The following is a 19,988-nucleotide window of genomic DNA, read 5'->3' on the forward strand; positions in this document are numbered from 1 at the left end:
GAAACACTTCTGAAACACAAAAGGATATCATTAATGAGCATCCACATTGCTCCTAGGTTAACTGGAGCGTTTTCACTTCTAATTAAGAAATTACAGTTCTGTATCAATATTTCCCTCTGAATAGGGTCATGAGATGTAATATAGAACACCCAGTTAAATTTGAGTTCCAGAGAAACAACAGATACTGTTTTAGTATAAGTGTGTCCTGAATGTTATATGGCCCCCACTTATACTCAAAATGTATTCGTTGTTGATCTAAGATTCAAATTTAATGGGAAATCCTGTATTTTTATTTGCTAAATTTGGCAACTCTCTACCCCAAACACTTCAGTTCTGAAGAAAGAAAAGCAAACAGTGTGAAATTTTGTAGATTCAGTAGATATGAAAGCCAAGAGAATGTTGAAGTTTTCCACCGTGATGTCCAAAGTAATAAAACAGATACACTTACTGTGCCGGAATCTGGCTCTCCTCCTCCGTCAGCGTCCCTGGAATGCAAGAGAGAAGCTAGGTTTTGAGACAGCAGATGGAAGGAAGCTGACAGTATTCAACATGGCACTGTGTTTTGACAGTTGCTTGCTATGCCTTTTTGTCTAAAAACTCTTTGTGCTTGGCTTTTTAGAAGATGCCTTCATCTGGCAAGGCATATTTATGATACAATTTGTGTTAATTTCCAGAGATCCACCAATCAGAGAATACCTGTCTGTTCCAAAATAAAATATGTTTCTAATTCTCTCATGTCAGGCATCCATTCCCCCATAATACCTCCTCTGATTATTAAGGACATAGATCCTGGTGGATGTCATTTCCCTCTGGGCATTGCCCCACACCCCCACACTGTGCCCTCATCAGCATCCAGGCAATGAAGAATGAGCATCTTTATCAAAAGACATATTGTGTTCATGAAGTCAATTCCTATAGAATATAAGGGTGTACTCACGTTTTGTTATGAAAAAAAGAATGCATATGTGCATAAAAGCAAATCTGGAAGCGTATCTACCAAAATGTTTACAATGATTGTTAACATTAATGAGAATGAGATTTGAGGGTGATTTTATTTCTTTGTGATTATTTGTTTAGCCTAGTCATAATTTTAGCCCCATCTCTTTCTCTATATTTTAACCTCTCAGGTCATTTCTCAGCATGATACATCAATCCCTTTAAAGCAGAGCTTCTCAGACTCTGCAGCACACAACTTAGGGAGCTTGTGAAAATGCAGATTCTGGGGCCCACCTCAAAGACTCAGCTTTAGTGAATCTAAGGTGAGGCTCCCTGAATCTGCATTTTTTAATCCCCTGCCCTCCCAACTCCTTCTATGTTAACCTAGGAGGTCTTTGGATCATGTTTGAGAAATCCTGGCTGACAGCTTCACTGGGCATCTTACACAAGTCTCAAACAACGGGACCGTTAAAATACACATTGAAATGTATTTTAGTTACTGATGCCAGAATTCAAGTGGGTTTTTTTTTTCTATAAGTATTTATATAATTTTCAGTCATCAAGAAAAACCGCTTAATTAGGAAAAAATGTTTGGGATAGAACACCCCCCCACCCCCAGCCCAGCAGAATATGAAGACTCAATGTCTATATTCTCTAAAGTGAGAAGAAGGAGATGGTCATCCCAGTTTCAAGTTCTTTCTAATTTAGGTCTTTATTTCTTCTATTTCCTAGTAATTTTATTTATTTATTTATTTATTTATTTAAGACAGAGTCTAGCTCTGTTGCCCAGGCTGGAGTGCAGTGGTGCAATCTCGGCTCACTGCAACCTCAGCCACCTGTGTTCAAGCAATTCTCCTGCCTCAGCCTCCGGAGTAGCTGGCATTACGGGTATGCGCCACCATGCCCGCCTAAGTTTTTTTTTTTTTAGTAGAGACAGGGTTTCACCATGTTGGCCAGGCTGGTCTCAAACTCCTGACCGCAAGTGATTCACCTGCCTTGGCCTCCCAAAGTGCTGGGATTACAGGCATGAGCCACCACACCTGACCGTATTTTACTTTATTTTATTTTTTGGTCTCTAGTTTCACTTGCCATCATAATGGAAAGTCTAGCGCTAAGATCTGAGATGTTCGATGATTTGTAAAATATTTATGTTTTTGTGTGTCAATTTCCATACTCAAAAACCCTCTCTACTCCTGCCTCTACTCCCACTGCTCTGGTCCTGCCCTGGGTTGCAATAACATCCTTCCTGTCTGCTCCTACCACCTACCACCCTTGTTCCTAAGAGCCACTCTCCATGCTTCAGCCTCTAGTGGGAAGCTTTTTAAAACGTAAACGGAATTGTGTCTTTTCCCTGCTTTAAAGCCTCTCAGGGGTTTCCAGTAATAGAATAAACACCACACTCCTGACCCTGGTCCGTAAGGCCCTACAGCTCCAGACTGCCTTCCCCTCACTCTCCTCTCAGGCCTGGCACAGGCCGGCAGTTGTTTGGCATCTGTTTCCTTCTGAGCCTGCCATGATGGCTCCTTGTTTTACTTTAGGGTTTAGAGAGGCCTTACTCTGATATCGCCCCATCCTCTCTCCCAGCCCCTTCTGTGTTTCCATGCAATACTTGATATAATTTGTTATGCTTTATTTATGTTTCTGTTTACTTTTTGGTTTTGGTTTTGACCTGGCTCTTTCACTATAATATAGTTCCTGTCAAGGCAGGAACCAAGGGTCTAGTTCACTGTGCCTGACACAATTCCTGGCACATGGTGAGTGCTCCATGCATCCTTGTTCAGTAGCTGAATGAATGCAGTGGGCCCTGCTATAGTGGTATCCTGGACAGTTGGAGACACCCAGATGCAAATTACCCCCAGACACCCTGATGGACTCAACAAAACTCTGAGGGCAGAAGTCACACCTGCATGCCTTCTAGGTCCTCTGAGAGAGGGACAGACAACCCCCATAGTGGCCAGGGAGAATGTGGGGGAGTGAGAGCAGTCCAAACTAAAGGCATTCTCCTTTCATCCCGTCTGCTTTCTGATTCTGTGGCACAGACCAGAGATCCAACAGAGCAGTGGCAAGCCGACTCAGTACTGTTCCAGAAGGCCATTGCAGGCCTGGAAGCTTCCACACAGCCCCATGTGGGAGGGATTACCCAACCCTGGTTTCTGATAAAAGAACTATCTCGGCTGTGGATCATCATTTGAATAAAAAACCAAATGACTTAGGATCTGTCCAAAATGAAGGATGTTTTAATACTTTGTGTGTAAAAACACTGATATTTTGCTTCTTTTTTATTAAACAGATTTTATTATTTTTCAGAATCTTGTCAGCATAATCATTTTATGGGTGGATGAAATATTCAGCCCTGTTGCTGCAGGAGTTCCTTCACAGCAATTACCTTGTGGCACTTTTGCTGTAATTAGGTTTTCGCCTAGGATTTTTCCCTGGGTCTGGGTAATAAATGAAATATGACCAGAATTTAAATTTGTCAATTACAAGCAAGCGTAGTGCATAAACACACAACAGAGCCATGAATTCCAAACCACGGGCAGTTGCTGGGGGGCAGATGCTCGGAAAATTAAAATGGAAATAAAACTACTGACTGGAAAACGAAAAGTGGCCCCCAAAGAAAGCAAATCTCCCCTAACGCTCATGCCTGATTCTACCCAACTGTGCGAGCTCTTGACTACAAATTCTTAAGCGTGAAACTGACAACTCAAGAAGCAAGCAGGGATTTGCATTAAAACAGTCTAGGCAGGGCTCTGATCTCCTGCCTTATGAACGCCTGTTTCTTGAGGCCAGATCAAATGGTTTTTGGACATAGTGGGCCAGGGTTCCGTGGTGGTGATGTTCTCTCCAAGCTGCTCAAGGACTGACAGAGATTTGGGCACAGGATCGGCTTTCAGCAGCTGCTGTTTCCTCTGACCTGACTTCAGTAATTGCTCCTATGGGGCCCTCTGCTGACCATCTTTTGCAGAAAGGAAAATCCTAGGGATCTGCACTGTTGGAGACTTTCACAAATCATCTGTTTCATTAAAACAACCACCAAACAAAAACATTTTTTTTAACTTTCATGTATAAGAAGCCCTAGATAAGGGAAAAAGAAGTCACAATTTTATAAACTTCCCAAGTGCCATGCATTTAATATTTATACAATAAACCTTTCTTGAGCATCTCTTGTGTATCAGACACCATGCTAAGTTTGAGGCATGTAGTGGTGAGCTATGGAGTTCATGGTCTGGTGAAGGAGACAGCCTGGAATCCACACATCACACAAATGCATATTAAGTGACGATTCAATTAGACGCTATCAAGGAAGGAAGGATGTCCCAGTGGGGACAGTGACATGGCTGGGGCAGCTTTCAGGGAGGGCTTCCCTGGAAAGGGAACATTTGGGCTGAGATGAGAAGGAAAGACATGATAGGCAGAGGGAACAGTGTGTTTCAGGCCCTCGTGTCAGGAGGCATCCTGGCAGACAGGAGAGCTTGAAAGAATGTCATCAAGGCAGGGATGCAGGGAGCGATGGGGAGCCCAGGGCAAGATGAGGCTGGAGAGGGAGTGAGGGGGAGCCCAGGGCAAGATGAGGCTGGAGAGGGAGTGAGGGGGAGCCCAGGGTGAGATGAGGCTGGAGAGGGAGTGAGGCGGAGCCCAGGGCGAGATGAGGCTGGAGAGGGAGTGAGGGGGAGCCCAGGGCAAGATGAGGCTGGAGAGGGAGTGAGGGGGAGCCCAGGGTGAGATGAGGCTGGAGAGGGAGTGAGGCGGAGCCCAGGGTGAGACGAGGCTGGAGAGGGAGTGAGGGGGAGCCCAGGGCAAGATGAGGCTGGAGAGGGAGTGAGGGGGAGCCCAGGGTGAGATGAGGCTGGAGAGGGAGCTGGCACCAACCACCCTAGGGCACAACCCCGGGGGCTATGTATAGGGTTATGTTCTCTCTCCTGAGGCCTGCAGAAAGCCACTGAAGGGTATTAAGCAGGTGACGAATGGGAATGGTAGTGGGTGATATGCTCATAATTCGGGTTTAAAAAGGTGACCCTGGCTTCACGATAGAGAACAGATTGGACGGGAGGAAAGAATAGATATGAGAAGTCCAGTTGGGAGTGTACTGCAGTCGTCCATGGGGAAGACGATGGGGCCTTGTTTAACATGTTGGCAGAAGAGATAGAAATGACATTAGAGAAATGTTTAAAAGTAGAATCAGCATGGACTCCGTGACGGGTGACACCTCGTGATGGAAGAATGGGATGCTAAGCATGGCCTATATGATCTCATTTAATTGTGAGAGCCTTGGAAACAATTCGTATTCCCATTGTATGCCTAAGAAAATTGAGACTCAGAAAGGCTCAGGGTTGGACTTCAGATTATTCAGCTGGGAAATGACTGGACCTTATGCCTTATAAACCAAAAAATATCTGAGACAGATCTCAATCAGTTCTCAATACTTCAGAGGTTTATTTTGCCAAGGCTGAGGACACAACGGGGAAAAAGAGACACAAGCCACAGTCAGATCTGCGGCCCTATTTCTTCCAAAGAGAAATCTGAGGGCTTTGATATTTAAAGGGGAAAGTGGGTAGGACGAGAAAGGGGAAAGAAAAAATAGAGGGAGGTATGGTCACATTCCACATGTTGTAGTGAAAAGGAGGAGGTAGAGGGAATTAGTCAATTACATGTTTGTCTCATGCTCAGCAAATCTGCACTTTACATAAGATAAAGTAAACATGAAGTAGAGGAAGCGGTCAAATGCACATTTGTCTTGGGGTGGGGAGTGGGGACAATTTCTAGTCTCCTCCTGTCCCATACCCAGGAAGATAAGCTGTTAATTTACATTGTCAGGGAGAGGAAGGCCTCCTGTGGAGACACGCGACCTTCTATCTGTAGCTATCAGTTTAGGAACACAAGCAAAGGCAGGTCTTTTTGTGTTTGTCTTTTTGTTTTTGTTTTTTGTTTTGTTCATGACACAGATTCCAGGATGAACCCTTTCCCTTTGGCACTTTGTATTGGGGGTCCTGAGATCTTATTTTCCTTTCATAGCCTTCTACTCCTCCATATTGTTTCTAGGGTTGCAAGGACATTTGCTTAGAAACTCTTCTCCCTGCATCTTTTCATCTATCCCCTCCATTCTTGAGACTACCCTGAAAGGTCTGCCATGTTTGTTTTCCAATCTGTCTCTCCCACTAGACTGAGCTTGTTGAGGCCTGCAGTTGGGTCTAGTTTGCCTCTGTTCTGCAAGTGCTTAGTTCAGTGCCTGGTTTACAGTGAGATTATTTACTGAGTGACTGAGAAACTTTCACCAGTCTCCTAAAGAAGACAGACATTTAGAGGGCAGGGTGTGTTTAAATTTTTCTCACTGGCCTAATTCTCTCTTGTACCCAGACCACAGTTTTGGGATTTTTGGCTGGAATGCCCAAAAAGGACTTTTAAGAAGGAACTGGAAGTTTCTAGAAGCCTAGTGTGGCAAAACAAAACAAAGAAAACTGGTTTTAGAATCATGAGGCTCTGGATCTAAATCCTAGCTCCTCAATTAATGAGCTGTGCATCCTAGAGTTACTTATCCTCTGTAACTCTTCAGGGTCCTCATGCATAAAATGAGGATAATTTGAGTAGCTGTATTTAGTTAATAGGGCTGTTGGGAGGATTGCATTTGATCTGTGCAAAGGGCTTGGCACATTAATATATGAATTCTCTGTTTTTGTAGAAAAGAAGGATAAGAATTTTTATGGCTAGCCAAGAAAGTGGATGGGGCTGGGAATTTGTCTCCACTTGACCTTAAAGTTCCCCTCACTTACTGACTCCTCTTCTTGTGGTTTATTCTAGAATGAGGAAAGAGAAACTTCGCTCTCTGGGGGTCCTCAACAAGCTGACAGATGTCCCTTAAGGCAGCTTTCAACAGAGAGCTCTTTATTATTATTATTATTCTTTGTGATTTACAGTGTGTGTCTATAAGCCTCTGGGCACAATCATGGAGCAGGAATGGAACTAATAAATTGGATCTGTTTCCAGCTTAATTCATGGCTCTGACAAAAATAGAAATTGAGACAGGTGGGAGAGCCTAAATACACAAAGTGTCCCTATGCCTAGGTTCTCAGGTGCACAAGGCTGCAGGCAGAACACTCCCCTGCCAGAACTGCAGCTGGTACAAGACAGATCACATAGATGGAGCAGAGGAGACTGTGGACACCCCAGAAAGCCACAAATCTTTCCATTCCGAAACTGTTTGACTTAAGGATCCAGGCCTCTGGGATAATATATGCATGGGTTCAAATCCCAGCTGCACTGCCTATTTCTATAAGCTTGAGTAAGTGGTTGAAGATCACACAGCTGGCTATTGCAGTACTGGATTCAGAGGCAAGTCTGATCCCAAGCCTGTGGTTTTTAACCATGATATGTATTATGTTGTTTATGAACATAGTTTGTCATATTATGATTGCACAACTGTGAATTAATTCCTTCAAATGAATGCATTGTATGTGGAAGGAACTCAAGAAATACATGCTGAAAGTTTTGCTCAGATTATTTCCCCCCTGAAATTCCTTTGCTCCCTCAATTCCCAATCACGAAACAATTACATTAATCACTAGAAAAAGTATTTTAGAGAAATGCATCTTAAGATCTTCATGAATTACCAAATTCACAACGTAAAGATAAAGATCCTGGCTGTCTCTCAACTCTTATTTTCTTCCAAAGCCATGAGCTCCCTGGACAAACCCTCACGTCTTCCATTAACTGCTGCCTGTTCTTTTCCATTATCCTAGACCCACTTGTCACAAACTAACAGGATGTTGATTTCCCAAGTTGCTCCATAGGTGCTACAGGGTCAAGTGGTGGTGAAATGGGAGAGTGGGCAGTGGTGGGACTCCCTCCCTTCCCCCATCCCAAGGGCAGCAGGATTCAAATTCTCACATCAGCCAGGTGCCAACTGGCCATGCCACTCATTAACCTTTGGGGTGCTTTCCCATAGTCAAAGCCAGCAGAAAACCAGCAAACGCCAGGAGCCCACCACAGTATTGCAAATTCCCCATGGGCCATTCCTCCACCAAGGCCAGGCCCCGTCCTTATTGGGTCACAAGCACCCTCTTCACATTTCTAGGCTTATATTTTATCATAGTTAATTTATTATTATTATTACATATTTTGCAATGGGGTCTCACTCTGTCAGTGGTGTCATCACAGCCCACTGAAGTCTGGAGTACAGTGGTGTCATCACAGCCCACTGAAGTCTCAACCTCCTGGGTTCAAGTGCCTCAGCCTTCCAAGTAACTGGGACCACAGGTGCGCACCACCATGCCCAGATAGTTCTTTTAGTTTTAAAATTTGTATAGGGAGGAAGCTTTCCCATGTTGCCCAGGCTGGTCAATTTGTTTCTTTAAATGGAAATTTCTCCTAGTGACAAAACCAAAACCATCACGGAAGACTCAGAAAGCACTCAAAAAGAAAAACAGAAACATTACCGGTAATCTCTCCACTCAAGGAATGTAACTGCTAACATTTTAGTTCAAAACCTTCAGTCATTTTTCCCCTTTTGTTGTACAGCTTTTGAAAAAGGATTTTTCCTCCAAATGTTCTTAGGTTTAAGAAAAGGGGAGAAAAAATACTTATGTTATCCTTCCCAGAAAGAACTCGAGTAATCCCTATTATGTAAACTCTTTCAAAGAAACAGTGTGTTCAGTACAGTTGCTAAGTCATTTGTTGCTATAGCAATGCTTGGCCCTAGAGCACCATAAACAACCATCCTGTCTCTAGTCTCCAAATACAAGGCACCATTATCTCCCTCAGAGCTCTTCGGGGGAGCTCATTTTGCCAAAGCTATTCATTTAAATTAGCAACTCCCTTCTTAATCACTTGAATTGCTTGTGCTTCACACCAAGTCACACTAGGGGGCTAAAAAAGCAGTTAAGGCAATATATTGGGAGGCGGAGAGTTGGGGTCAGTACGCCTTTGATTGCACAGATCTTTCCTTCCGGTGCTCTTCCTCAGCCGCTGTCAGTCTGCCATCTTGGATGTCGGCCACCCAGGGCAAAGCAAGGTTAGGCTAGGGGCTTCTGGGTGCAATGCCATTATAGTGAAAATTCTGGCAACACCATATTTAACCAACCCCGGGTAACTTTGTTGCATTATAAGTACTAAAAAAATCAGAGAACATTCTGGAAAGCTCCTTGTAATGTTATATTACAGCTGCAGAATATCGTAACTAAAGGAAGATGTTCTAAGTGCTCAATATGTATTATTTAATTTGATTCTGGCAACAACCTTATGGGTTCAGGCAGCATTTTCCCTTGGTCTTATAGATGAAGCAGTGGGGGCTTAGAGATATTAAGTGACTTGCCCAAGGTCCCTGAGTAGAAAGTGGTAAAGGCGGTTGGTTTCAAGCCCATGACGTGTACTTCACTCAGAGCCTGTTCTCTTGACCTTTATGTTACATTGCCTTGTAGCAAATGGATACACACGTGTGGAGATCTGACTCTGCACAAAATACAAGGGATTTAACATGCATTGTCTAAATGCTGTGATTGGTCTGGATAGACATTATCACTTACATTGGTAGGTAAGGGAGCTAAGACCCAAAGATGTGGTGTTCCCAGGGTTGGCCAGCCAGCTGTGGTATAGAGGATTTGAACTCACCTCCCCCTGCTTCAAAATGCTTCTTCCTCTACACAGCATGATTTGGTACCTAGAAATCACTAAGCCTCATGCTCTCTTTTTACACATGAGGAAACTGAGGCCTGAAAATATTAAATGGCTTGCCCAAGGTCATTTCTCCAGGTCTAGAGCATAACTCCCTGCAGCCTGACAAGGAAGATGGAAGAGAATTCATTTGTGCTTAGCTGTTCTGGTATGCAAATCGCCCCTTTTCATTCAGCCAAGTCCCAGGAGTATCTGCAAAAGCAACTGCACTTGAAGAGTGCCCGTTTAATGTGAAATGGCAGTGAAATCTTCAACCACTTCTAGTTTGAACTGGGCCATCTCGTCTCCCTAACCTGGCTTTGTCAAGCTGTGTATGCAGAGAAATCCACGCTGGAAGTGCAGCATCAGGTGGGCAACCTGGGGGAAGCATGACATCTCTAATGTTTGGTCGCATGTGTTACTCCTACTCCCTCCCTGCTGATGGCTGTGGCTCCTGTGGAACAGCCCTCCAATTTCCTCTTGTTACGTCTTCTGGGAATAGTTTTCTCCCTGTGCCCCTTTCAGGCCTAGAGACAGCAATGGTGCCCTACTGTTTTTAGCCTTGGGGTCAGGGATGGGGGCGTCCCCATAGCTTTCTCCTTTATCCAGTCTTGCCCACACCCTGGTAAATTGTCTCTTTAATAAATTACCCAATTTGAGCGTGCCCTCTCTTTTCTGCTGGGACCCTGACTGAGTCACTCCTCCAGTATTCCCTGATTTGTCACCCCATTTATTTTCTTCCTAACTTACCACAATCAGGAAGTGTTTCATTTATTATATATTTGCTTTTTATTGCCTTTCTGTCCTCCAGAATATGAGCTTCAAGAGGATCTAGAAGCTCACTGGTTGATTACCAAAGATTTTCCTCTAAAGTCCGGATGGCCACATTCACATCCCAGCTGTGACAACTTACTGCAAAGCTGTGAAATGACTCATTGCAACTGAATGTAAGGTTGGTGGCTGCCTCAACTGAACAGTCCCTTCCAAAGCTCTTTTCAGGGTGAGAGCAAAGGTTATAATTTCAGCTGTACATCCTTGGACCCTGGATGCTATTTCTTTTTCTGGATTTTTCCTGGATAATTTCCACTGCAACAATGATGACGGTCAGGACCACAGTGATCATCTTGCTGAACTCACATTTGTTTCAGCCAAGAATTTGCATCCAGCTAGTGTGGGGGTTGGGTGGTGCTGTGGCTTCCAGGAAGGGGAACCCATCTCAGACAGATGCTCTCTACCTGGCTGGGCACTTTTTGAGGAACTGAGTGAAACTTCCATTTGCCTGACAAAAGAAACAAAACCCCACCCATGGGTTCATCCAAATAATGTGTCAAAGGCTATTCAGGAGGAACTCTGGCCTCCATTTGTTTGGTGTCCCCTCCTCTCCCATTTCCTCCCACTTTCTTCTCTTCCCTTCCTTTCTCTCTTTCTCTTTCTTCTCTCTCTCTCTCTCTTTTTTTTTCTTTCCTTTTTTGGAATAGGTGTGCTGAGGTTGGCAATCAGATGGGCAAAACAGAGCAGTTTTTGCAGGCGGAACAGCCCCTGGCTGCTTTCAAAACACTCACAAGAGAGCAATGATCCCGGCAGGTGCTTTCGACATTTAGGGCCTGTTTGGTACTGTTCTTGCTGCTCAGTCTTCATCATAGCTGAAAAGGCCTCCAAGACACAGCCTGCTTGCCAGCCTCTCTCTCGCACCTCTCCAGCCTACCCAGCCAGCCATCTACCAGTCACCAAACACACCAGCTTGCTTCACGTGGCTCTGCTTTTGCCTTCAGTGCCCTCCTTGCCTGCTCTTTTCCCCTTGTCTCCTGGCTGAATGCCACGTATTCTTCCAGACACAGATACAGTCGGTGGCTCACTGAGGTTCTCAAATACTTGCCCCTCAAAGTGTGGTCCTTGGCAGGTGCCAGTTTGCAAACTCTGTCCACAATGAAAGAAGTACAGTAATAGCAATTTGACGGAGTGATTTTATGACTGTGGAATCCAGTAATCATAAATTTGTGCTATTATTTCATATGTTTTGTTTATTTTATTTTTATACTAATTCACATTTTATTTATTTTACAAAACTGTTGGTATGTATGGGGACAGAGAAACAAAGTAAACAATTTTGTATATTATTGTTATACAAAAATTAGTATATCAAAGGGATACTGCACCCCTCTGTTTATTGCAGTACTTGTTCACAATAGCAAAGACATGAAATCAACATAAGTGTCCATCAACAGACGATTGGATACAGAAAATGCAGTATATTTTTCCAATGGACTACCATTTTGCCATAAAAAGAGTGAAATCATGTCATTTGCAGCAACATGGATGGAACTGGAGGTTATTATGTTAAGTGAAATAAGCCAGGTCCAAAAAGACAAATATCGCATGTTCTCACTCATATGTAAGAGCTTACAAAGTTGATCTCAGGGAGGTACAGAATAGAAAAACGGTTACCAGAGAACTATCCTGGAAAGGATTTGGGTACAAGCGGGGGGATGAAGAGAGGTTGGTTACTGGGTAGAAACATACAGTTAGATAGAAGGAATAAGTTATAACATTTGACAATAGAGTAGGGTGACTATAGTTAACAGCAATGTATTGCGCACTTGAAAGTAGCTGGAGGAGAGGACTTGGATTGTTCCCAACGCATAGAAATGATAAATGCTTGTGGTGACAGATATCCTAAATACTCTGGCTTGATCATTGCACATCCTGTGCATGTAACAAAATATCACATGTCCCGTGTCAATATGTACAAATATTATGCATCCATTTTTAAAAAGCAGAGTTTGTGCTTCCCCACAGCTAGTTTAGGAAATGCTGCTCCAAGGCTAAAGTTCCATATTCTTAGCTTTGCTTGATTGCCCATGACCACTGCCCGGCTTCACTTTCCTCCCCATGTCTCCTTTGCCCAACATCCCTGCTCCCGACAGCTCCCTGACGTGAACCTTCGTGCCTGCTACCTCTTCTGCTGGGCAGCTCTTCCATCCCTTTTCTGTTTAGAGAGAAAGTGCTACTTGGTGCTCCCCAGCCTTCTAGGGCAGCTCAAATGCGACTTACTAGGCCAGGTCCTCCAAACACACCCTCATCTGACTTAAGGCACACCTTGCACTCCTGTAGCACCCTGCTATACCTTTCTTCTCAGCACTTGCACCCAATCTGAGAGGTTGCTGGGAGTTCCACTGTCAAATGCTGGAACCTCTTATCCTCCTGATTGTAGGCTGTATGAAGACAGGTGTCATTATACCAGCTTGGTCATTACCATCTCCCTGGTTTCCATATCTAACTCATAGTAGGTGCTTAACAAACATGTTTTAGACTCCTTTGATGACTGAGGAAATGAGTAACTGACAAAACACCCAAATCAGCAACTGTTGTAGTGAATTACCTGACTGCTTCTATATCGAATTGCTTATTTCATCTTCTTGACCCCCTCTGGGGCCTCAATAAACCTTTTTCTTTTTTGTAATAATTTCTTCCAATATATCCTCTCAAAAAGTGTGGCTTTGCTATCAAGGAGAGCTGAGTTTAACTTCCAGTTGCTCTGCCAACCAGCTGTGTAATCTTAAGCAAGTCATTTGAACCCTCTGAGTTTTAGTTTTTCTCACCTGTAAAATGGGTGTATAAAAACGTACCTCCCAGGATTGTTGGAGAATGAGATGAAATTGCCCAATTATAAACACCAGGTGTAGTGCCACAGACTAGATGTCTAATTAACATTAGTTTTTTTCTCCTCTTGTTCTCCCTCCTTTCTCTGTTATGACTTTACAAAGACAAAGGCAATGCCTCATTCATCCTTGTGCCTCTAGAGCCTGAAATGCAGCAGGTGCCCAATACAGGTGTGTTGTGTGAATAAATATTACATTATTCAATAAAAGTAATTGTGCCAAAGGATCAATGTTTCCAGTTTCTTAACTTTCCATTTTATGGAAAATGGATATTGTAATTTTTATGGTTGAGAAATTTGAATAAAATAATGCATGTAAGTGGTTGACGTAATACCTGGTTTGCTAATTGCTAATTGTTGTTATTATTAGTAATAATGATAAGAATGTGTCAGATGGTATCCCCAAATTCTCAATACCAATTTCATTTCAAATAGGTTGAACAAACAAAAGAAATGAACAGTGGCCCGGGTGGACTTCTTTCCAGAGGTGTAGTGAAGGGGTGTCAATCCAATCTTGACACAGCTCAGATAATATATAAAGTAAATCTGTATGTAGTCAGGAGTGACAGCAGGGGACGCTGTTTCCTTAATAAAGAGGCAGCCAACTTGCAGCAGCTCCCAGTAGCTCCGATGCAGCATTTGAGAGCTCAGTTCACTTGGAAGCCTGAAGGGCAGTAAGTTTCTTGTGGCAGGAACTGTGTAAGTACTGAACAGAAATCTGTTGACTAACACTCCAGCGTTTGGAACCGTGAATATTCTTTTTGTCTTTGGCTGGTTTTTGGATTGTGGGCTAGTCACTTACCCTCTCATGCATTACAGCATAAAGGGAAGTTGTCCATATTTATAGATGAAAGGAGAGAAGCAAAGAAACACAACCCTAATACCTCAAGGAACCCTTCAAATGCATTTGAATTCTGCTTCTCTCACCAGGCTACACTGCGGGGGAGGGAGGAAGGAGAGGAGGAGGAGTGCTGAGGCTGCTTCCGGCTGCCTTTTTCTAATTCCTCTGCCCACAGGTGCATTAAAAAATGCACAAAGACCCCCTATAAGCTAGCAGCAGCTTTCTAAAGCATGTCTGCTCTTCATCAGGGTAACTTTCTTTCTCAGGTGGGAATGTTTTCCTGGTTGCTACAAGACTTAGCTTTGGCTCTGTCCCTATGATTATTAATAACTTAGAGAGAGACATAGAATCTCATTTATCAGGTTTAATGATGCACAATATTTGGTCATCCCTCTCTGACCTCCAAATCCTTGGTACCTCCTCCAGAAGCCTTCCCTGGTCCTCTGGTCTGGTTTAGGTGCCCCTCTATGCCCTCAGTACTGACATTTTTCTCTACACTCAGTCCCTTGTGCAATTGTCAACTATTTATCAGCCTGTCTCTTACACTGGACCATCCCACAGATCCTCAAGGACAGAGACCAAGTCATTCATTTCTGTGCCCTAAGCCTCAGAACAAGTGCTCAGGGAATGGGCATTGATGAATGAGTAAGTGAATGAAAACGAGGATTGGGAAAATAACCTCTATGCTGAATAATCAATAAGGACCTTAAAAAAAGATGATACTCAATTTTAGTCGTTGTTGAAAGAAACAAGATCAAGATTAAATATGAAATCCTGCTCCCAGTCTTAAGAAATCAGCTTGACAGACTGGCCTAAGGTGGAGAGAGGAGCTGCTAGTAAATTAGAAGTGAAACCCTAGGCAGAATTAACAGGAGTATAGTGTTCAGTGCATGGATGATGGCAGCCCTTCCCATAGTCCACTCTGGTTTGATCACATCTGGAGTACGAGTACAGGAAGATGCAAAAGAGAAATGCCTTACTGGGCAGGGATTAGGGTAGAGCAAGAGAGGTACTCAGTGTGCAAAATATAAGGAGGACCTCACTCTTGGGCTCCTGCAAGTGCAAGTTGGGCACCTGAGACCTACTGTCCTTTTCACATGCTACAACCTGGGTGTCTCTGTTGCCTCCACCTAGCTCTAGCCCTAGGTGCATTGGAGTTAGCTCTGAGAAGTGAGGTATGTTAAATGTTCAAGAGCTGTTTACTCTGAAGAAAGAAAACTTTAAGGCGATCAGATAACAACATCTAGTCAATTAATTTATTAAACGTGTATTTATTGGATACCCACTATGTACAAGGCACCATGCTAGATACTGGGGAGGAGTCTTCAATATAAAAAGGAGTAACACAATGCCATTGCCTTCAATGGGTGGAACTCCTTTTACCTCCTATTCATAAACAAACATAGTTATCACTTTCTTGTCACTGTTTGGCATGGTGGCCTGGAGCTCTGGAGTCTGACTGCCTTGAATCATAACCTCCTGGCTGGGAGTATATTAACAATATGACCTTGGGCCAGTTCCCTTCTTTGTAAAATGGGGATAGAGTGTCTTTGTAAGGAGGAAATGATGCAATACCTGAAAGGCAGTAGGAGAGCATTTTATGCATGCAGGTGCTCAGTAGGTACTAGTTAGTTTAGTGTTATTATTCTTATTGTTGCTGTTGCTGTTTTTGTTGTTACTTTGGCATCTTAAGTTGTATTTGTCCCATACTGCTACACTCTGTATATTAAACAGATGGAAATAGAGCTGTCTTTACTGCCACAGAGGAATGTGCTCTCTCAAATATTTTATTGAGACACTCAGACTTCTGTGTCTACAATTCATTTTCTCACTATTGATAGAGTTGTAGGTAAACATTCCTTTATTATCCAAAAAAACCCTCCAGCGAAACAATGGTGATTAATAGCCCCATTACTGGGCCTGCTGTGGGGCATGGGATAGAGGCTAGGAGAGCTGGATGAATTAAAGGAGACCTAGCCCATCTAAAGATGTCCACCACCCTTCAGCTTGGGTCAATTTTTGCAGATGCAGACTCTGTGTTGCTCTATTTTCCAATTTTTCAAGAAATTTAGACATTCAGATTCTGAAGTAAAGTCTCCTGCATTTTTTTTTCTTTTGGTGTTGGGTCAATTAAAACACATAATAATTAAAACACACACACACACACACTAACAGGCCAAAGGCTACGTCAGCCTATGGATCATCAATTTTCTTGTAACTCTGGCTTACTTGAAAATCCATCCTTTTCGTGAGAATCAGACTACCCCTAATTTTCAATGCCTAATTGCTGGGACTCCTCTTACACTCAACTTCTCATTCCTCTCAAGTATTCTAACCTTTTCACCTCTCCAGAACTTGTAACTAGACCACCTTTCCTCTCCTATCTTGATGAAAACCTATGCTCATCCTTCAAGACCCATTCAAATGTTGCCTACTTTCCTATTCCAGAAGAATTACTTAAACATGCTTACCTATTATATTCATTTTATCCAGTGGTGATGTTGGCTGGCTCTTGAGAATAATAAACATCAGCTGCCAATACTGTTCTATAGCTTGTCTCCTCTTACTTTCATTTGGAAAGATTCTCATTCTTACCAAGTAAAATCTTAGGCAGTTAATTATGTATTATGTTTAAAAAACTTTATTATGGAAAACTTTCAAATATACTCAAAATCAAAAAGATCAGTATGATGAACCTACATATACCATCATACAGCTTCAATAAGTATCAACTCATGACCAATCTTCTTTCATTTATATCCTCCCCAACTCCCTCAATTGTTTTGAAATAAATTTCAGACATCATATATTTTAATCTGTAAATATTTCAATTCATCTCTCTAAAATATAAAGCTCTTATGTATAAAGCTCTTATTGTTATCATTAATAGGAACATTTAAAAATTTATAGAGAAGTATATATACTACTGAAATGAACCTCCATCTACTCATTATCTGACTTCAACAATAATCACTTGATGGGCAATTTTATTTTATCTATATTCAATTCTTTTCTTTCACAGATTATTTTGAAACAAATTCTAGACATTTCAGTTTGTAAATATCCTTATGTCTCCTTAGAAGATAAAGACTCTGAAAATTAAATAATTCATTTGCAAAATAATAAAATTGGACCCCAACCTCACACCATATACCAAAAATTTAATTCAAAATGGATTAACGACACAAAAATAAGAACCAATACTATTTAATGGAAGAAAGCATATGGGTAAATTCCATTACCTTGGCTTTGGCAATGACTTATAGATATGACATCAAAAATATGAGCAAAAATAAATAAATAAATAAATTGAGAAATTAAAGATGTTTGTGTGTCAAAGATCTTCAAGAAAGTGAAAAGACAACTTACAGAATGGGAGATAATATTTGCAAATCCTATATCTAATGAGTCTTGCATATAGAATATGTAAAGAACTCTGGCAACTCAATAATAAAAAGACAAACAATCCAGTTTTAAGAATGGGCAAAGGACTTGAATGATCATTTATCCAAAGAAGATACAAAAATGGCCAACAAATACATGAAAAGATGCTCAACATTATTAGTCATCAGGGAAATGCAAATCAAAACCACACTGAGGTATCACCTCACACACGCAAGATGGTTACAATAAGAAAAATGGAAATCTTTGTACACTGCTGATGGGAATGGAAAATGGAACAACTCCTGAGGAAAGCAGTTTGGTGGTTTCTTAGAAGGTTAAATGTAGAATTACCAAGCAATTCTACATCCAGGTATATATCCAAAACAATGGAAAACAGGTATTCAAGTACATACACACACATATTCATATTCATAACAGCATTATTCACAATAGCTAAAAGATTGGAGCAACTCATATGTCCATCAAGAAATGAATAAATAAACTAATTGTGGCACACACATACAATGGGATGTTCAGTCATGAAGAAAAGTGAAGTACTGATACACGCTACAACATGGATAAATCTCATAAACATGCTAAATGAAAGAAGCCAGACACAAAGGTCGTATGTTGTATGATCCACACAAATGAAATATTCAAAATAGGTAAATCCTAGAGACAGAATGCAGATTGGTGCTTGCCAGGGGAAGTAGGGAGGGGAATAGGGATAAATCGTTTAAGGGATATGGGGTTTTCTTTTTAAAAAAAAAAATACTCAATAGCTTTTGGGGTACAAGCGTTTTCTTTGTTACATGGATTAATTATATAGTGTTAAATTCTGAGACTTTAGTGCACCTGTTATCCAAGTAGTGTACATTGCACCTTAAGGTTTCCGATTAAGGTGATGAAAATGTTTTAAAACTAGATAGATGTGGTGGTTGCATGTCATTTTGAATGTACTAAATGCCACAGAATTGTTTATTTTTAAATGGTTAATTTTATGTTTTGTGAATTTCACCTGAATTAAAATTTCAAAAGCCAATACCATTTTCACTCTAAAAAATTAAGAGTAGTTTCTTTAATATTAAATATCCAGTCAGTATTCAAATTTCCCTGTCTTTTTTCTTAAAAACAGAAAACAAAAAACAAAAACCAGATTGCTTCAACTGGCATCCAAATAAGGTACATAAATTCTGAATGTTTGATATATTTTTTATCTCTTTTAATCTATAAATTTCTTCCTTTCTTTTTCTCTTCCAATTTTTTTAATTGAAGAAACTGAGTCAAATGTCTTGTAGTAGACAAATGTCTTGTAGTTTCTTTCTTTTTTTTTTTTTTTTTTTGAGACAAGGTCTCACTCTGCTGCCCAAGCTGGAGTGTAGAGGCTCAATCGTGTTTCATTGCAGCCTCAAATCCCTGGGCTTAAGCAATCCTCCCAGCTCAGCCTCCTGAGTAACTGGGTCTACAGGTGTGTGCACCATGCCTGGCCATAGATTCTTAATTTTTCTCCCTGTATCTGTGTGGTGGTGTTTGACATAATCCTTTGTTTCTTGCATTTTCTGTAATTTGACAATTAGATCTAGAAGCTTGACAAGAGTCTATGTTTTGTTCTTTTGAAGAGAAAGCCTGCTTCATAGGCACCAACTGTCTCTCTATGGTGACATGAACAGACATAGATGATCATCGACTAGATCCATTAATTCATTAGCTGTGTACAAAATGGTGATATTCTACTATTCCTTCTGCATTTGTTAACTGGAATCCTCTCATACAAAGCAACATCTCCTATTTAACTGTTTGATTATGCAGAGGAGCAGTTTATACGGAAGGAGTAGAATAAATACTTGATTTTCCCCATATCATTTATACTCATGGATTTGAGCATAGTTGTTATTTTTCAATTCTTTGCAGTTATTATCTCTATTAAGGCTCACATTGTCCTATTTTTGGTCGGTAGGAGTCTCTCCAGGCTGTCTTCTGAGTCCTTTTGTCACAGCCCTGGTGGCCTTGATGGCTCCTTTGCTGTCTGGTGTGACAAGATGGCACATTTCCTGCCCTAGACCTGGAATTCGCCGTTTTTCCCAGGCAGGCTTGGTTTGTTTTAATGACATTTAGAGGCTGCAATCTGAAAGGGCCTCTTTTCAAAAGAGAACCTTATTATCATTATCATATGTAAAAATTAAACAATCGTTCCTTAATATGTGAATCCCATTTAAAATAAATTCCTTCAGTGTGATATTTTCAAAGCACTTTCATGTAACTTAGTTTTCACACTCTAGTCTCATAATCTAATCTTTAGAATCTATCATGTGAGGCAATAATACTAAAAATATGTGCTACTCGCCATGCGAGGGGCTTTACATAGTTAACTCACAGAATACTTACAATACACCAGAATGGCAGGAATATTACCCCTACCTTGTCTGTTCTATAGACAGGGAAACTGAGGCCTGAAAACATGAAATCATTTGCTTATGAATAGAAGCTTGTGCAGAATGATGTAACTTACCTAATTCTAGGCCACTT

The sequence above is a fragment of the Chlorocebus sabaeus genome, chromosome 23, assembly GCF_047675955.1.
Source record: "Chlorocebus sabaeus isolate Y175 chromosome 23, mChlSab1.0.hap1, whole genome shotgun sequence".
NCBI lineage: Eukaryota > Metazoa > Chordata > Mammalia > Primates > Cercopithecidae > Chlorocebus > Chlorocebus sabaeus.